This window comes from Melozone crissalis, unplaced genomic scaffold (assembly GCF_028551555.1).
Source record: "Melozone crissalis strain CALT ecotype California unplaced genomic scaffold, PUWL_Pcris_2 ptg000027l_1, whole genome shotgun sequence".
Lineage (NCBI taxonomy): Eukaryota > Metazoa > Chordata > Aves > Passeriformes > Passerellidae > Melozone > Melozone crissalis.
The window spans coordinates 69,559,991-69,574,379 of NW_026535805.1; the positions used below are offsets into that span (position 1 = coordinate 69,559,991).

Genomic DNA, 14,389 nt, shown 5'->3' on the forward strand with positions numbered 1-14,389 from the left:
AATTCAAAGAGGTCAGATGTCATTTAACAGTGTTATGTGTGCATTTTTATCAGAGAGAATTTCAAATAAAGACACAAAATAGTAGAAAAACCTATAAATACTTTAAATGCTTAATACTAAGGAATGCAAAAGTTGTTTAAAATACTTGACTCTGAAGTAATTTCTGCCTAAACTAATATGACTTTTTTAGCAGATATTTTATAACAAAGTACCCTGCTTTCAAGGAAAGTGAGGAAAAATAAGTAGCAAGAAGAAAATTAAAGTAGACTTTTGCATAAATCTTTCTTTCTACCTGCCTGGATTATGAAAAAGCAGTCTAGTTTTTCTTCACACTTCTTTATTTCTTGTCAGTAATTGCAAATATCTCACATTTCTTTGATGTGTCATTGCATATGTTTGAATTCATGAAATCCGGGCCACAAGACTTCTTTTGTTTCCATTGACTGAGGAAATTTCTAGAATCAAACCTCTACTTCACTCCAACACAGTTCTACCAAGAGAACCATAATAAATTTTGAGCTTCATGCTCTACCTACAAAGAGGATACTAGCTAATAAAAAATAGCTAGTATCATTAAGCACAAATAGTAATACATCACCAATTCCTAACCTAAGTGAATATTAAAACAGGTTGATAACTTGATTTTTAAAAAAATAATATTTTAATAGTTTTATCTTTATATGAATGGTGGCTTGTAGTAATGAGACACTATGAACTTTGTTTTATGGCTATTTTCTATATCAGTGGGGAAAAAGCATCTTGTGATTTTATTTCTATAAACTACTGTTCAGGTATAACTGTTCCACTTCCAACCAGCTAAAGAACGATGGCCAGATCTATCAGCTTTGAATATTTAAGCTTTTCCCCTTAAATATTACTTAAGCAAGGACTGGGTTAATTTTTCTTACTTCAGAGCTGTTTTTTTAAAAGTGGCAAATGGAGAAAACAAGGTGTATTAAGAAATCAAAACCTCTAAAACTGGTAGTATATTCTTACATTTGAAGTGACCACTATTTCTTGATGCCCAGTGTGACCAAACTGTCAAAGCAGCATTTGTTTTTTTACTCCAGTCTCCCCATGCAGCTGGTGAACTGCAATGCACAACAGGGAGATTTCTGACCTGGCATAAACTTTGACCCACATCTACTGTTCTGTTCCATAAACATACTTCTCTTTCTACCACAAAGATGTGAAACCAGTCTTTAGGAAGCCTTTACATGCTCTTTGCATAATGATCTTTTTGAATACTAGAATTAAGCCTACAATCAACTGGAATTTGGCATGATAATTGAACATGGGTATTTTCAATTGCCATCATACTATGATAATTAGAGTTACTCACTATTCATAGGGTTGATTCTTAAGTGTTACCTTTTGCTCCATGCTATTCCTCATTTTCAAAAGCTTCTCCACCCATAGACAAATCTTATTTGACCAAACATGTTGGAATTTTTTGAATTCTTTGGTGACATCTTTTAGGTCAGCTTCTTATTTTATGTTGGACAACAATCAGTGCCTTTTAATTGAGTAGTAATAGTAAGGTATCTTTAGTCCTTGATCATTACACTGTGAGATGTCAGAATATAGTGATAATTTATTTTAAAAAGCAATGCAAATTGATATTTGGTGCATCATAGTCAAAGGACATTTACAAAATTCTGAAGACTTTTATATAGATAAAAATAAGTAATTTTTCTCTGAAGTGAGATGGCCAAGAACAACAGCTAATATGTATCCCTCTGAAAAGGCTAGATATCTGGGAATTAAATTATTTATGAGTCAAATTAACTTTAGCAACTGAATCTGGAAGACTGGACACCATTATAGATAACATTGAAAAAAACTTTGCACAAATGCAGCTCTGTTAAAAGACTATGAAGTGAAATCTCCAGAATGCATTTTATTTGCCTCAGTATACAGTTAAGGAAACACCTTTATCAAGATCAAGGATATGGCTTCATCTGTCAGTGCATTGAAAATATTGCATCATCTTTAATTTAGAAAAAAAAGCTCAAAATAAAAAGGAAGACAGTAATAAATAGATCAACAAAGAAAGATTGTTCATGAGCTTTGATTCTTTCATGAAAGAGTTGTGGGTATTCAACCTCATTCTTCAAGGTTCTTTGTTCACCAAAGGGAGAGCAGAATGAGAATCTGAGCAAAGTCATCTCTGCATTTAGGATTGCAGAACTGCAGGACTTCTTTGAAATTGTTATCACTGAGTTATTCCAAAACACACTACTAGAAAAGGAGTTAATTCTGGGCTTAAAGGTAAGGTAAACATTTTATGGTGGGCTTAGGCAATTGCCCAGTTCAAACACACAGATGTAAGGTTGCTCTGAATACAGTATGCAAAACCCATGATTACAATTTAAGGCATCTGGTGGTTCTGGTTGCCAGATTTTTATACCCCTTGTCACTGTACTTGTAACCTTGGAAAGCAGTTTTGTTTGGACACACAGATCTCTATTTTCATAATTTATCTTATTTGAATATCTGTAAGTATAAGCATATCTCCAAGTATCTGATCTCTTTCAAATAATTTCTTATTTATGTGGGGATTTCCAAATCACTGAAGTATTCTCTTGACTCCAGTTTTAAGTTTGTCTTCACATCTGTTTTTTAACTTAAAAAATATTAAATATGTAATTTAGGGAATATGGTATCTGTTCTTACTTGAAAGCATGAAATGTGAATACCAAAAGGAGTCTTATATTTAAAGCCAGTTGTATTATCTGACTCATTTATTCTAATTTGGAGCAACATGAAGCATCAAAATTATAATGACCTATTTAGTGGCTTTGGAGCTTCTTGTGGTTTTTTCCCTAAAAATCCTATAAAGCATGATTACATAAAACACTTCTGGTTTTTTCTTCATATTCACTAATCCTCTCCCACTTTTGTACGTTTTCTGCATGTACATATCATAAAATCTTTTTCTGACCTGAACCAAGATAATGCACTGATCCCTCTCTGCTTATTTCCCCTCTCTCTTCACCATACAATGCCAAACTGTAGTAATTAGCACTTTTTACAGCTACACCCCTACAACTTTTTCTTAGTGGCAGGTGCTTACTTTCATCCTTCTTCAAAAAGTAAAAGAATGACTTTCATCCAAAATGCCTCACCATCCTGCACTGACCTTAGTGACAGCAGAACTTGTTTCCACTCATACCCCCGGCAAGCAAAGCCCTTGGGTTTCACTGACAGGGTGGTGGAAGAACTTTTTTAACAGGGCTCCAGTTCCCACAGCCACGGCTGAGCTACACTGACAACACTGAGGATTAGCAGCCATTTTTGCAGAACTGCTGTTCTTTGTGGCACATTTCTTTGTAGAAACTATTCATCAGCTCCTGCCAAGGAGACTCCTTTCTTTGTAAGCAGTAGCACACTCAGTTTCTGAAGGGGGAAGAATAGCTTGGGTAAAAAAGAGGTTTAAAAGAGGGAAGGACATGGGAATGAATGCCTCATTCCCCAGCCATCAGTCAGGAGGCTTGGTAGTTTGAACAGCATGTCTGTCTTCTTCAATATTTTGCTCAAATCTGGAAGGTGAAACAGGGATTATTTGCCAGATTTCTATCTTGCCACGGCACTAGCTATGGCACTAGCTATCTGAATCTCTTTTTGATTCAGATCATATATGAATATTATGAGAACTGTGTTAACCATGATTACATTGTGGTTATTGAATAAAATAAACGTTAAAACCTAGTAGCTGACTATTAGTGATGTATTTTCAGAAATTTTGCTTTTGAGGGAGTAAGTTGATCAATGACTATCTTAAAGATAATACAAGGGAGAGGGAATGTTTGAAAGAAGGACTATTTAACTGATAGCACTTCAGTGATTCTTCTTGGAATTTTTCATTAAATATTCTATCTTTTGTGTAGGAATTTGGCTGGCATGTATTCTTGAACAAAGTATAAAAATGAAAGCACAGATGGGAAAAAACGTGTCTCAAAATATGCTTAAATTGCAAAAACAGCTGGGAAAATTGAAATACTTTTACAGTTAAGATTTGTTACAAAGTTATAGTGATGCATTTTTAGAGAGAAAAAATTCTCTAAGGTCACCACTTTGGGGCTGCATCATGTTTTATTACTTCAAATCATATAAAATCATAAAATTTGGCGAAAATACTCCAGCTAAGTTGCCAAAAAAACAAGGACAGGTCAATAATATTGCAGCACATTCCAATACATTGCTTTTATAGCCAAGGCTTTTTTTTCAAACAAGGTTTAAATGGGCAAGAAAGGGAAGACAACATGTAGAGTATGCACTAAAAGAAGTGTATTTTCTAACCATTGATAGAGATACTAATAATCCATTGTGAAGAGTTATCAATACTCAGTCAAATGAAAAACCTTCCTGATTGTATATTTTGCGTCCATACAAAAGAATTTTTCAAAGAATCAGCAAATTATTTGTGCATTTTATAGACATTTGAATTACCATATTTTCCATTTTAAATTATGAATGATGTCTTGCATTTGTTCTTTGCTGCCAAATGTTTAATCTGTACTAATTAAACAGTCATGTTCCTGGCAGCATTTAAGCTCCATACATACATCCCTCCTTTGCCCAACACTACCCCATATTAATAGTACAACTAGTACTGGGTGCTTGTTCTATTTTATAGAATTGTCAGTTATTGGATCAGGCTTTCCAAATAAAGTTTGGTGATTTTCTTAATGTTTATAGTCTGATTCTGTCAAGTCTAACATTTATTTTCAGCAAGAGGTAATGTTAATAATGAGTTTCTATACAGTGTTGTGTCCTGTGTGAACAGGTTGTGTTACAACCCATATTGCATACTTAGTCATCTAATGTAGATACAGAGAAAAGTGCAGGGCTAATGACACATATATAGTGATTTTCCTCTAACTTTTGTTTTGGATTTTAAAAAGTGGAGTAGATCCAGTAGAAAACCTAGCAACAAAAAATACATTTACAGCTAGGCACCTTTTAAATATCCGTTGAAGCTACAGAGTTTGGTATATTGTAGATGCCTGGGCAGTAAGGAGCTAATGTGTTGTTCTGCCTCAAATGCTAATGGCTATTCAAGTGGGCAAGTAAGAACAGGATGTGGCTAGAAAGAGGGGCTGTCAGAAAGTAGGGCAGCACCTTTCTGGAACCCACTTCCTACTTCTGGTCTGTGGTGACCAGATCAGCAGAATCAGGGTCAAGAATTAGGCATGAACTGTCAGCTCAGGGTCAATCCAGTAGAGGGGGATCAAGACCATCAAAAGACCCTCAAAGACCCTCAACCCATTTCCAGAAAGGTCCAGTAGAATGGACTTCACCTGCTCACTTATTTAAACCTAAGTCCCAGGAGGGGGAAATTTACCTATAAAACGGTGCTACCCCTACAAAGCTTGGGTGGCACCACCAGGACCTTGGACACCCTATTGGCTGGATCAGTGCTGGACCCAGAACTGGTGATCCCCTTTCCTCTCCTATCTCACTTCTCTTTATAGGGGCAAACATATTTCCATGCCAAGTGTGTAGTCTGTTGATAAAACTTTGTGACCGGTTTTCTTTTGGACCCCTTTGGGTTTTGCCACTCTTCTTTGACCAAGGGCATTGAGAAATTTTGAGTACTCCCTTCCACAAAGGAGTGACATGTTACACATATATTAAGCTGTCAAAAACTTTGAGTTATAGTTCTCACATCCCTGATAAAAATGTCATGAGCTTTATTTAGAACTTATCTTTGCAAATTTAAACCACTTGAGTTTAACCAGCTCTTCCAATACCTGTGGTCATCATCCAGGTTCTTTTTTCACCAAGATGTTCATTATACACACAAAAGCAAGCAAGATGGAAAGTGTACTTAAGCGTCCATAAGCAGATTTCCTTAGTTTTAGTAACTGGTCAAAATAAAAAAAGCTGAGTCTCATTAGTTCCTTTGGGAATACTTTTTCAGAATATAGATGTGACCTTCCTGCTTCTCATACTCCAGATATCTTGAGGTATCTTTAACCTAGTAATGCTTGGTCTTAGTTGCCCTGCCCTTTTTTCAGAGGGGCAGTGTTCTTTGGATTGTGGCTACATCTGATTTCTTCATGAGTCATCTGAAGTAGAATTTAGCCCATAATTTGGACTGGGTTTTTTTTAATGCTATGTCAATGTGCAGCTTTCTGGTTGTAAAAGGTTATCCTTATATGCCATAGAATCCTTAAATTTCTCATTCACTGATACATTTTTTTAATATAAAGACAAAAATGTAGTTTTTTTCACAGACTATTTTAACAGACTTACCTTTCAGTTAAAACACTAAATATTTAAATTGTTTATTTGTAGTATAATTGAAGTCTGTACATTAGGAGGGTTTTCTTGGTATGACCCACCTTGGGTCCTACTGGATATGAATAACAGTGAAATGTTATCCAGTAATGTACTTTTTAAAAAAGAAGGAAACACTGCCTCAATTTCATCACAGCTGTTCAGGCAGGCAGTATTTTACCAACATATAATGCTACACTTGCTCCTCAATGTGCGTGTATGTAACCGTATTGACAGGCACTCCATGTGTGCTTGTATTTGGATTTCCACATCACATGAATACATCGGTGTTATGAAGGCAAAATACTGTTAAAGTTTCAATTTTGCAGATAGTTTTGTTCTCTTTAAAATAGCTTTCATATTTATTTTCAGTCTGTCCCTGTTCCTACTGCTTCAAGTCAGGATGGAAATAGAAGAATCACTACCCTTTCCAAGAGTCATTTATCTTGACAGACCTAAGGGAACACATTTTTAAGGGCATTGCATCAATCTCCATCAATCAGACCTTAAGCTATTTTAAAGCAACTTTTAATAAAATAATTTATTTCTTCATGTTTTCTGGAACTAAGTTATCAATTTTAGGAGCCTGTAACTTTTGGAAAAAATTAGTACACTGCAGAAATAAAACACAATCATGTCTGAAAAAGAGACATTTAAAATTTTCTTTTTTTTCCTTTTCCCTAGAGCAGGAAGTCCCAAAGGTCTATGAGTTGTTTCTCAAGGGAGGGAAAAAAATCTTTAGGGAATGTATATGGGAATGCTTGAGATGTCTCTATGCCTCATCAAACATGTCTGCCTGTCCAGACCTCCAGCTAAGATTTTTCTCTTATCTCATTTTCCTGTCAGCAAACAAAAGGTGAAAGTAACATCATAAATGAATACTATCTGGAAGTGAGCTGTGATTTACTGGAAAATGTTGAAGCTAAAATTGCGTAAAAAAATACTAAAGGTTTAAATGCTAACTCTTAAAATAGTAAACACAGACTTTGAAGTAAATGATATGCAGATGGTTGTGGTAGGGACACTTGTGCACTAAATGAAAACTTACCAGCCTATTCTCCTGTCTGATTACACTACATTTAGAGGAAACTGTTACACTTTTATAATTTACTCTTGCTAGCAGAAGAAAAATATTCCCCCCCCTCCTTTACTGGCAAAACTCTACTTAAATTAAAACTAAATTTTCATTAATGTAACATGAAATAAAATGTATGAAATGTCTTCATTTTCTATACAAGTTTATATTTATAAAGAATTACTTTCAATCTGTGTTCCTGAATGGAAGTATTCTTGATCTAATTCTAAAAGTTATTACAGGATGATTGGATTTTCTACTGTATGTTCTGAACTAACTATGAATGTTACAATCCAAGTGATGATGTTGAAAAGGCAAAGGAGCACATAGGAAAAGGGAAGAGACTTTGACAGCTGAAACACTCCCAAAAGCTGTGGTATAGTTGAGTTAGTATAGACATTTCAGACACTGAGCTTATTTTATCCATGTAACACTACACTACTGCTTTCTTACCTACACATGTGTGTTGTCATTTGGAGGATGACATGGGTTCTTTGTACTATATACGATGCACCTACTTTCTATGGTGCATTTCTGCATTAAATTGCAAATGAAAAATATTCTTTGCAAAAAAGCACTGTTAATGGAAACTAAATAGTCAACTTGACAAAATGCTTAACAGTGTCAATTTCTATGTAGGTAGGTAAATAATTTTATAAAAACAAAATTTAACAAGAGTATCTTCAAAATTAAAATCAATTATTTGGTGATTACCCTTACTCATTAAGAGTTAAGGCTATTCATTAAGGCAATAATTTAAGATTCTGAATCACCGTTTTTATGGACCATAGCTGCTATGGTATTTCTCTTAAAAATCAGGGAAGGAATTCATAAAGTTCCCATTAGTCTAAAAATAAAGAATAAATAAATAAATAGTGTGAGTCATGAATGGCATTTTGCCGAAGTTCAGTAGCACTGAAGCCAGGAAGACAAGAAGCCAGTGATGCTTCAGCCATTCACTGAAATGCATAAAATATTTTCATTATATGCAACAAGCCACCAATACTCAAAATTAGGATTCCATATTTATTAACAGTGTAGGAAATACTGCTAATCAATATTTAAATTTCAAAAACTAGGTTATGGCATTGGACTATAATTTCCCAAATTGAATATTCAAACCTTTTGGAGACAAGCCTATATGTTTTCAATCAGATTTTGGACTTTACCAGACCAGTGTAAGGATGAGATTGTGCCCTACAAAGATGACATCCGAATAAACACTTGCTGTCCCAGATCTTATTTCTCATAATCCTTTCTCATTTGTGTATTTTTTCCATTCTACTGAGCAACTGAAATAAACTTACTATCAGATATGCTGGTGACATTTTTCATGAAAAACATTGTCTGTGTAGCCTTATAAACTTTACAAAATATTTAGCAAATGTATCAGTCACACTTAAAGCCATTTATCTTTTTTATCTCAAACAATATCAAGTGGTTTTTTATGAACTCCTCTTTCAATGGGAAAGTCTATTTTAGAGAATAGCTCATGATGTGGTGAAGCAAATCAGAGATCAAGTTTTCGACGAATATGAAGCAAATTCCACTTTTCAAAACATGTTACTGGGGAAGTGAAAAAGAGATAGGCATTTACAGTTCATTCTCAGCATTGCTTTCTAGGGAAGCAGTCATCTTGCATTCCATTTCCAACCAGAAGGAAGAATGTTTTGGAGTTCAAGGATCAAACTAGTTAGGAAGCTATGGTACACAATTAGTCCCTTTTGTGAGCTATAAAACTGGGTGTCTCCAGTTTCAAAACTGTGTTCACAGAGCATCTTTCAGCATGACAAAAATTACATTCTTTTTAAAGTTCACAGGTTAAGGAAACTGAAAGCATTTTTAGTAGTTCTTAAGCTTTGCAACATACTGGCATCTAATCATAGTTTATTGAGTTTTTATGAGATCTTTTTCTTGTAGAAGAAGCCTCAACGATGCTACCAAGTGACAACCAGTCATTTTTGCTGAAGGCCTGACAAATTTTGAATGCTCAAGACTTTGGGGAAGCACATGTCAGCTGCTGATTTCAGTTTTGAGGGACTGAATTTCTTTACTAAGAACCTATTCACTGATTTTGGAGGGGAGAAGAGAAAGTAATTCGTGCTTAAATACTGTAGCTCTTTTTTTAAGATGTGCTGCATCTTTCTCACTGTCGTTTCAATTGATAATATTCTAGATGGACTGGGGAAGTGGAGTGCCTGGAGAGCTGCTACATTTACATCACCAGCTTGAAAATTCCTCACTTGCTGGACCAAACCTGTCAGAGAACTTCCCAAACTTTCCAAAACACTGGGCAGGGGAAGCAGGACCCAAAAACCAACTATCCTTAAATATGGCTACAGAAAAAATTAAAGGCTGCCTTTAAAAAGAGAAGCTCAGGTGGTCACCTCTGCTTAGTTAAAAAAATTAGCGTCCTTATATGTTCTTGTCAAATGCCACTTATTTAGTTCTCTGTACTGTTCCATTAGCCCAGCTAAGAGTCTTGAGTGCAAAAGTTTCTGAGGAATTCCATGCTTGAAAGTTAAACCAGGAAGCTACTGTGTTAAAAGTGGACAAAAACAAATATTTGGAAGCAAGATCAGAACATATAGGCAGCATATTGCAGAAACAAAACATAGTGTGTGATGCAGGAAAAACAATTAAATTATGTAATCCTGATTAAAAAATACTTCTTTTTTTTTTTTTTTTTGGTCTCAATAGCTGGAATTATCTATCTAAAAGCAGACAGTTGGGTTTTTGGAACAGAAACATGAAGACAGGTCTTTTCATCCATTGCTTTCAAAATTTCCTCTTTGTCTCTTGTACCTCCTGAGCACTCAGGTGGTGATGCAAAGTCACCTCTTGAGCTGAGCTCCAGTCAGTGCTCCTGAAAGCTTGACACCAGGCAGCTGCCAGTAGGTGCCCTTCTAGAAAGACCAGAAGCCAGATCCTCTCAAAACAAATGATGCTATTGGCATTAACCATAAGAGGAAAAAGTTTCAGAAAAAATGTCTGAGAACCAAAGCTGTACTCATTACAGGATGGGTATTTTATGAGAGGACACTGTTCCCTGTCTGTCAAGATCTGACAAGGGTCACTGAGGAGGGGGACTTTTAAATATGCTTTCCAGAAACTCTTGGATGTAAAACTCGGCTGTCAAGATGGGTAAGCACATTAGCAGTGGAGAAAGTACAATGACATCAATGCTATATGCACCTAGCCAGAAAAGAAAGCTATCTATCTTACATTTGAGAAGTGAGCCCGTGCAAATATCGTACATTTCCATAAGGCCAAATGCAAGGTCCTAAACCTAGGTCCAGAAAATCCCAAACATAAGCACAGGCTGAGCAGTGGAGGGATTGATGGCAGCCCTGACAAGAAAGACTTGGAGGAGGTGGATGAGAGGCTGAGCATGCTGTGGCAGTGTATGCTCACAGCCCAGAAAGCCAGTTGTATCCTAGGCTGTACCAAAGCAGTGAGGGCAGCAGGGCAAGGGAGGGGATTCTGCCCCTCTGCTCGGGTAGGACCCCAGCTGGACCTGTGCTGCATCCAGCTCTGGGTCCCACAGCATTAGAAGGGATTTGAATGGAGGAAGACCCCAAAGATGATGCCATAGTTGAAGCACTTCTATGAAAACAGGTTGAAAGAGTTGGGATTTTTCAGTCTAGAGAAGGTTTTTAGAGACCATAGATCAGATTTCCAGTACCTAAAGGGGGCTTACAAGAAAGCTGGAGAGGGACTTTTCACACAAGCATGTAGTGACTGGACAAGAGGGAAAGTAAACTGGAGGAGGATAGGTTTAAATAGAAGGAATGTAGAGGAAAGGGACAGCCAGGAAGCTGCATAAGTTTAATAGAAGGAAAGAAGTAAAGAAAATGAATCTGTGTGAGCAGAATTTTAAAAGTGCATGTGGATAGGAATAGGGATAGGAATTCTTAATGACAGTAAGCTGCAAAGGGGGACTGGAAGGCTGATCTTAAAGCCAGCTGAGGAAATGAATTCTCTGTTTTGTTTGAAGTTTAAGAAACATTATCAAGTTGGAAGAAAATTCACTGAGGAAAATGGTGAGTGCAAAGGACTTGACTGGATGAGACTCTTGGGAGATGTTACTCCCACGTGGACTAGAGAGGGACAAGAGAAAGAAAGTGTTTATTTCCTTGTGATGAAAATTATTACTCTTTTTTCTATTCCAATAGGATCCTTACTTAGAGGTAGTCCACATGAATTCGGCCTTAAAGTACATATCTGATTTACTGGTCTACTACATTATCAACTTCAAATACTTTTTCAATATTGTTTTATTAATACTTAGTTATTGAAATGAAGTATTTTTAGTTTCACTAAGAAGTCAGTGGGAATTTTTCTACTTGTTTGGAGCAGAGCTAGGATTTTGTACGCTGTCCTCAGAGCCTTCTTTAAAATAATAAAGTTTACCATAACAAAGAAGCTGAACTCAAGACATGGCTAAGTTTTTTCTAGATTCAAGTCAAATAAACTTACATGTCAGGGGAAAAAAATTATGGTATTTTTAACTATATATTTAAACTTTCTTGCCTAGCTGGTAAACTGTAGTTGACAGAATCCTTGCTTGTATGTGCTAAGATTTCAACGGGGTCAGATTGTTTATATTTGTTGTAGTTTATACTCTTTCTAAGGGCTAGGTTATTGGTCTAGGGGCTTACTTTCTAGTTATTTGAACTTTGTTTCATCATGTCAGAGTAGTTTTCAGAAAACATTCCCAGTAAGGCTCCAGTAGCTGTTACAATAGGGTTTTTTAATTTACTATTACTTTATAGGCAAACATTATATCTGACAGAAAATCTGGCATCAGGATGACAGTTTAACATAAGTGAAAACACAGGGATAGTTAATACGGTCAAAGTTCAGGCCTCACGCAAGGGAGCTTAGGAGGTTTTTTAAGTCAATTCCTTAGAAGCAGTAAAACACAAGATTTTTGTATTTTTTACTTATTCATTTAAGCTGTCTTTTGCCTACTTTATCTGTTTTTTTATGTTGCACTAAGAAACTGGAAACTAATGTTTCATTTGAATAGTTGAATTACCCTGTTTGCAAAAAATCCTTCTGAAAAGAAAAGCAAAAATAAGACAATTTTTTCATTTGGTCTTCACCGGGGAATTTTCTTGAATAGAAAACTGTCTGACTGGATAGGGTTTCTGTTAATGCAAACTGAAGTATGGCAAGTGTGTTTTCCATTACAACATGTATTTTAGTCTTGCTATGCAGCTTTTTTGTGTTTGAATGTTAAGACTTTGCACAGCTGAGATTGTCAGTTGACAGCTGATACCCTGGAAAAATGAGGCTATTGCTTCTTGACTGAATGGCATATTCTCCTTAAGGTGCTGGTTTATATTTCATTCTGAAACTGTGGATTGGAACTAGTATCTTGCAGGTAGTTACACCTTGTAAATGGAAAATGAGGAAATTGTTGCATAGAACATAATGTAGTACATGGGAAAAGACCTAAAGCAAATATATAAAGTGTCATAGCATGATGTCTACAAGTTCTGTCAAGGAAGACAAAACTAAAATGATTTTTAGGTACCAGGGATCAAAATTAAACCTCTCAGCTCACTCAGGTACCTCCGTGTACGTCTGTCCATCAGGTCACATGATGAGCAGAGCCCTGCGGTGCACAGATGTCACATCACGTGTGGGGAGCTGTATGGGGGCTATGGCTATTGCCCAGGAAATGTCCTTTCCACTTAGCTGGGAGTCTCCCCATTCCCACACCCTGACAGAATGGAACAAAGAGGCTTTTTCCTTCCAGGATCACACACATCAGGTGCAGGCCTGAACCAAAAAGCAAGCATAGCGATGAAGCTGATATGGTGAGTGCAGGAGGTGAATGACTCTTAGTGCCTGCAGCTTGAGAATGAACAGGTCTGCAGAGCTGTTGTTTGGACAGGGCTTAAGGCACTGCTCAGTCATTTTTATACTAGAGATTTTCAGAAGATCCTACTATTTTTAAATGGATACAATTATTTTCTCCAAAGATGAGAACTTTTAGGTTTTCTCCCTGTCAAAAAGTTCTTTTAAATGGAGTGATAAAGATCAAACATTTGCTGAGTGTTTTTTCCTGTGGTTTTGATAAACAGTTTATTCAAAAAACATGCTAAAACTTTGCTTCTGAAGTACAAAATTATGGCACCTCTGTGATTATGCTGTACCACACTAGAATGCTCTAATAGGATAGTTTTGGTTTTATTCTGAACTCACCAATGCTTTAGTACAGATTTTGAAGTGCACATAGCTAGTCCTCATCAATGCTTTAGTACAGATTTTGAAGTGCACACAGTTAGTTTCAATCTCTTGTTATTTATATTCCTAAAAGGTATTACACAGTCTAACACTTCAATGCCTAATAGAAGAATTTTAGTAGATAATATTGAGAGAGCAGTAATGAAGGCTTTTTTCCCCTTTCTGGAAATAATAAGCTCTCAGTTGTGTCACCACAACACAGTGATTTTAATACCTGAGCAAAATCAATGATCCAAATTTGATATGTTGTTCCCTAGAGGGTAAAGGAACTCTGTATAGTTGTGGTTTTCATTTTAAAACTCTATCATGATACTTGAGACCTGAATACAAGTACAAAAACTAAAAGATAATTTTTTCCCTACATTATTAAAATGAGTTTGAGCAAAGCTATGACATTTCATGCTGCGTGGTTTTAACAAGAGATCTCCAGAGAGAGCTGAATTGGAAAAAACATTGCTGTCATCTAAGAATTCTGAAGTATTTGCTTGTCTAGAGAGGAAAATGTTTCCTAACAGCTTCTGTGAATAGTGAATTCTGTGAAGAATACAAGATTCCCATGCATACTTTTATTAGCAGAGAGAGAAGTTAGCAGAAATATGGTTGCATATTCTATCAGCCTTCTCTTTTTAGTAGTAAGACCTTTTTATGACCTTAGTAGGCTCCTGAAAGATTATTAGCTAAACTGATAAAGCTTCATATGGGCAATATAAAGACAGCAGAAAAGTTCCTGTAGCTTCCTGCTCTCTCTTCAGACCAAGCCATAATGTGCTG

At 36.0% G+C, this 14,389-nt stretch overlaps 2 protein-coding genes across 3 annotated transcripts in view; one reads left to right on the plus strand and one right to left on the minus strand.

The window, feature by feature from the left end:
* MCPH1 (microcephalin 1) overlaps window positions 1–14,389 on the plus strand; it is a 118,107-nt gene that overhangs the window by 61,382 nt on the left and 42,336 nt on the right. The gene's annotated exons all lie outside the window — the stretch shown is intronic.
* ANGPT2 (angiopoietin 2) overlaps window positions 1–14,389 on the minus strand; it is a 41,453-nt gene that overhangs the window by 19,805 nt on the left and 7,259 nt on the right. The gene's annotated exons all lie outside the window — the stretch shown is intronic.